The sequence below is a fragment of the Haliotis asinina genome, chromosome 1, assembly GCF_037392515.1.
Source record: "Haliotis asinina isolate JCU_RB_2024 chromosome 1, JCU_Hal_asi_v2, whole genome shotgun sequence".
In the NCBI taxonomy this organism is placed as follows: Eukaryota; Metazoa; Mollusca; class Gastropoda; order Lepetellida; family Haliotidae; genus Haliotis; species Haliotis asinina.
Window position 1 is genome coordinate 60,164,432 of NC_090280.1, and position 6,000 is coordinate 60,170,431.

Consider the following 6,000-nt stretch of genomic DNA (forward strand, 5'->3'; position numbering starts at 1 on the left):
ATAGCAACAATGTCAGGCTACTAACTTGTTCAGGAATGTATCCATCAATATCCACATAAAAAAACGATGTTATATTCATCCGAAGCTGATAAATAATCCTGCTCTGTGTCGTGTGTCTTACAATAGTCTAGTTTGCGAAAAAGTAACATATTGTTCCACGTCTTTCACAGTGGTGAAAACCTGATAAACCTCTCATTGGCCACCCAAGAAAGCACACCTTGCAACTAATTGTATGATGTCTGTCATTCTAAGTAATTTAGTTAACCAATAATGAGCAACCAATCAGTCAAGACAATGGTGATTAATTCTTTGAAGGGAGGATGTTGTTTTTACACTCAGGTGTAGTCAGCATAGGGTGTAGTCAGCATAGATTAGTACATCTACACACACTGCCTTTTGACAAATCCGCTGTAGAAGATAAAAGTAATCATTCAATCAGTGTGTTATAGTTTAATCCTTTGATCACTGTTTGTTTTTGTAACTCAGCTGATAAACCCTCTTGCATCACTTTCATGCACATATTACATAACGTACAATACATTTGCCATTACAGACCTTAATTTATAATGTTGAGTATTTACTCCAGACAGGAGAAATGATAAATGGGAACCTTTGTTGAGTAACCTGAGTGGTGTTACTACTAATTTTACCTATTATAAATTCATTAACTGACCATCCAGAGAATGATGGCAAATAACACTTGTAGGTTTACACCATCAAACGCGAGTTTGGAAGGAAGTTGTAATCTCTGTGATGCATGCAGCCTGAAAACACTTCTGGGCCGAAACTGTTTTGAGGATACCAACGGAACTTTGTTACATGAGAAATACATACAGGCATTTGCTGTGTACGTGGGTAAATAGTTGAAATCAGTTTTCTTTTACGTAAGAAAAGTTTCAGATTTCTCTACCAATGGCAAAGTCATCGTTTTTAGTTACGAATTCAAATATCATAGATAATAAACCAGGGCAGCTACCATAGCTACCAAAATTTAGATATGATATTTGCTATCACAGCTGGGCCGACACTCAAAACTATCTAAATATAAAGCTTTGCAATCTTTTGGACTGAAACAAATGGCTTGCTACGTGTTTGTAGACATAATATTTTCACATAACATGATTAAATATTGAGGTAAAAAACACAGAAATAGGATCAAATTAGATCAGTCACTATACCATCCAAGCATCAGGAAAAAACTACACTGCCGGGATATTTGGTTACGATCAGACAAGGAATACCATGGATACTTTTAAATAATGGCACATGATGCATGGGCATCCGGCCTCCTGACCGTTTACGTGAAGAAATTCTGCTAATGTGGACCGGAGCCCAGTCCGTTTGTCTGTCATGGTGAAGGGAGCGGACGCTGACCAGTTTGCAGTTTGGTTTCGTAATTAGACCGTTGGCGAGAAACATTATTCGCTCAACATCAGTGCCCCTTTAAAATTGCCTTTCAAAATAGGCTTCATCGTAAATGTCGTCATTTCTCAAACTGTACAAAATCGAGATTCACATCGTTATTTGCAGTATGTTTTGAAATGTGAAAATCAGATAATTACTGGGAGTAATGAATTTCAAAAATAGCATATTAATGATCACTGACATCAAGTTTTCATGTAACCAGTAATGATAATTCTGAAACGTCGCCGATGAACCTAGAATCGGTTGGGATGTTTTCGAAAATACACTTGCACGAACGCCGAAGTGCGGGTTCCGCCATATTGCATAATGTTTACAAAATCACGTTTCAAGAAGGCTGGTATTGAGACGCCTATAACATTACGTACATTTCATAGTCAGCTGCGACAAAGGCATCATTGAATTCCCCACACATCTTAGAATCAAATTACAAATGGTCATTGTCACCAAACGAAACGAAAGATAATTGGTGTGAAAACGAACGCTGTGCTCGAAAGACAGTGCTTGTTTGAAATGTAAACAAAGAAAAATTCCAAATTAACAATGCGTATCTAGCATTTTCGGAAAATTTCCAACAACCAGCAGTCTAATCATTGCTTACAATGGCTCAATACGCTTAGTATATTCAGGGGAAGAGTATCATAGCAAGAAATAGCAAATTGAAAATAGATACAATGAAATAGTTTGGTAATTCATATAAAAACTGTCAAACTTTTAGTGCAGCGTGATGCCATGACTGATGCAAAATCACGCAGAACGACAACGGTACTTATTGACATTTCTGGCTTCTGTAATGAATAACACACGTGTGGTGTTGTTATATAGGAGTATTTTAATCAGTCAGTGTTCATTGTTACAATAGCCAGCGAGCACATGGCTCCCAGAATGCCCTGCGGCTTAACAACTTCCGCAGTTCTCGGATTGCAGATAACCGGACCGAACACTACATTCCTCCCAACTTTTAGAGAATGAGCTCCCATAACATTACCTGTAAACTAATGAGAAACTACAAACTGTTCTAACAGACTCTAACGCTATCATATAGAAATAAAGCATCCCGCTTGAGGACTTGTAAATGCGTAAACAGAAATAAAAAAACATACATGACTTTATGATGCTAAACATTGATTAAATGAATGTCTATATAACTGAATAATACTGTGTCTCTAAGATACTGCCGTTAAATGTCCATGACTAGATAGTACTGATAATACTGGATGGGTAATAATACTGGATACTAAGTCCTACACTACACATTTACTGAGGATTATGGCTTTAATAGAATATAGTCTTTGAAACGAGCAGGCTCCTTGCGTGCTCTCTTTGGGCGTTCAGGTCCTTCGGATACATTGGGATGATCAATGTCAATGTTGATGCTCTCATCATCATCATCTTGTGGTATTGTAAGTGCGCTACCACTAATGTCCTCAGGTATCTTCTTGAAACATGACGAGTTTCTGGTGGTATGCTTCGTACCATCACATTCCTTTGCTGTTAACATTGTCCCCTTAACTTTGACAACCTTGTGTGGTGTTGGCTGCCATGGGGTAGACAACTTGTTGGAGTTGCCTTCCTCCTTCAATAACACAGTGTCTCCGACACCGAACTCTCTGTGTGAAGCATTGTTTCTAATATCTGCATACTGCTTCATCTTCTGCTTTGCACAGATATCATTTGCTCTGGCCACCGTGTCAATGTCCTCAGGCACTACCTTATCTCCTACTTCTGGAAGTTTTGTCCTACTCGATCGACGAAACATGAGTTCGAAAGGGACAACCCTTGTAGTGCTGTGTGGAGTTGACCTGTATTGTGACAAGAATGTTTGAAGTTCTTGTTTCCAATTCTTGCCCTCAAGGACAGCAGTTCTGATAGCCTTCATCATTGGCTTGTTGAAACTCTCCGTCTGTGAGTTAGCTTGTGGCCAACGAGGGGTGATTTTCCTGTGTTTGAATCCTTTGTATTGCACAAAGTTGGCAAAATCATGACTCTGGAAAGGGCTGCCATTATCGGTCTTGAGCTCTTTCGGTGTTCCAAACTGTGCTAATATCTTGTCCAGGACTGGGATTACTGTCTTGCTCGAGACTGATTTGATCACTTCTACAACTGGGTACCGAGAATGTTCATCAGTCACGACAAACAAATACTCTCCTGTGGGTAGTGGTCCACAGAAATCTGCACTTACACACTCCCATACCTGTTCAGGCATGGGTGACATTTGCAGGGGTTCCATCTGTTTGTTGTTGCTGAATGTCGCTGCCTGGCACGACAAACACCTTTTGACCATCTTTTCTACACGTTCGGTAAGTTTTGGAAACCAAACTTTTGATCGTATGAATGCCTTTGTCCTCTGGACGCCTTGATGACCTTCGTGTGCAAGTCTCAATGCCTGTTCTCTCAAGGATTCAGGGATGACGATCAGTCGACCCTTAAGAAGTATGTTGTCACCATGGCAAGTGAGCTCATCACTAACACGGCTGATTTCCATGAGCTCATCACTCCTGATGATGTCACTGTTCTGATTGGCCATCACATGTTTCAAATTCTTCCAGCTGTTTGACTTCGTGAGTTCAATAGCCAACTGTATAGTTGCATCCTGTTTGTTGGCATCAACTATTTCCTCTAGTTTCATGGCTTTGGGTGCAGATGTTCCAGCAATGAAGTTAACATACTGTTCTGCAACCTCTTCCTGTACTGGTACACTTCTCCCGACAGGCTTGGGATGACGTGACATGTAGTCTGCACGATTGTCTTTTCCATCCCTGTATTTGATTGTCAGTTTGTAGGGTTGGAGCCTCAGGCCCCATCTTTCAATACATAGTGGTGGGTTTGGTTTCATCCAAATTCGTTCCAAAGGCTTGTGATCAGTTATCACTGTGAAATGTGGTGCGCCACGTAAGTACATATTGAAGTGTTCACAGGCCCATACCACTGCAAGGGCCTCGCGCTCTGTCTGGCTGTATCGGGACTCCACTTCCGTTAATGCTCTCCTGCCGTATGACACCACCTTATCGTTTTGTGTCAACATGGCCCCAAGACCATATGGGCTAGCATCAACAATGACCTCAATGTCTTTCTTTGGGTCAAAGTATGTGTTCACACAGTTGTCGGACAGAGCTTCCTTCAAAGCGTGAAAAGCACTGTCATGCTCATGCGTCCAGTTCCATTCACTTTCCTTCTTTGTGAGTCGTCGAAGGGGTTCCGATATTGTTGCATAATCTTTGATGAACCGTCCACAGTAGTTTGTCATCCCGAGGAAGCTTTTCACCTCGCTGACGTTCTTGGGCCTGTCTGTATTCTTTATGACTTCAGTTTTCTTGGAATCAGGTGAGACACCTTCTTGGCTGAAAATCAGACCAAAGAACTCTATCCTGTCCCTATAGAACTCACATTTTTCCTTGTTGAGCGTCAATCCTCTGTCTTTCAGTCTTTGACAGACGGCATCCAGTGCCGCATCATGTTCTTCAGTTGTTCTGCCATATACTATGATATCGTCGCTGCAGTTTTTGCAGTTGGATATGTCTCTGATGACAGTTCTGATTTCCTCCTGGAAGACTTCAGATGCAGAAGACACGCCGAAACTCAGCCTCTTGTATCTGTATAAACCCATGTGTGTACTAAACGTTGTGATTTGACGTGAGTCTGGGTGTAACTGTAACTGGTGATATCCAGCGCGCAGATCAAGCTTGCTGAATACCTTAGCTCCGTTTAAGTCGTTTGTGATCTCATCGATGGTTGGACACTGATGTCGTTCTCGTTGAATGGCTTCGTTTGCTGCCCTCATGTCCTCACAGATTCTGATGTCTTGTCCGTTTTTCTTGGGTGGTGTGACTACAGGAGATACCCAGGGACTAGCTTCTCCCTCCACCTTTTCGATGATGTCAGCTTCGAGAAGCTTGTTCAGCTCCTTCTCCACTTTATCCCGGAGGTGAAATGGTGTCCTCCTGTGTGTTTGAGCTACGGGCTTGACAGTTGGATCTACATGGAGTTTGATCTCTCGATCTTTAAGTTTCCCGATTCCTTGGAACAGCTCAGGATAGTTGATTACCGGTGTCACTTGTCTGATGATTTTAACGAGTCTTAGTGACTGGGCTGTCTCATTTCCAAGAAGAGATCCATGGGTCCCTTCAGCAACACAGAACTTATGTACTTGTGTCACTGTGTTTGTCTCTATCAACAGTTCACATTGTCCCAGTATCTTGATTGGCTGATTTGTTCCATACGGGTAGAGCTTAGCACCCTTGTTTCTGCTCAATTTTGGTTTACCGATCTTCCTGTATAGCTTCTCGTCGAGAATGTTCTCCGAGGCACCCGTGTCTAACATGATACTGCATGTTTCACCATTAATGTTTACGTCTACCACTGCAGATGTTGAGTCCTTCAAGTGCCAAATATTGTTTGAAGATTTGCTGATTAGGTAGCAGTATTCCTCCTCTGATGTGTCAGACTTGTAGCTTGTGTTACTTGGCTGTTCACTTACTTTGTTCACATGGCTGTTTTTCTTCTGTAGTTTAATGCAAGCTTTCATGAAGTGATTGGGCTTTTTGCAGAAATTGCAAGTTTTTCCTTTGGCTGGACAGT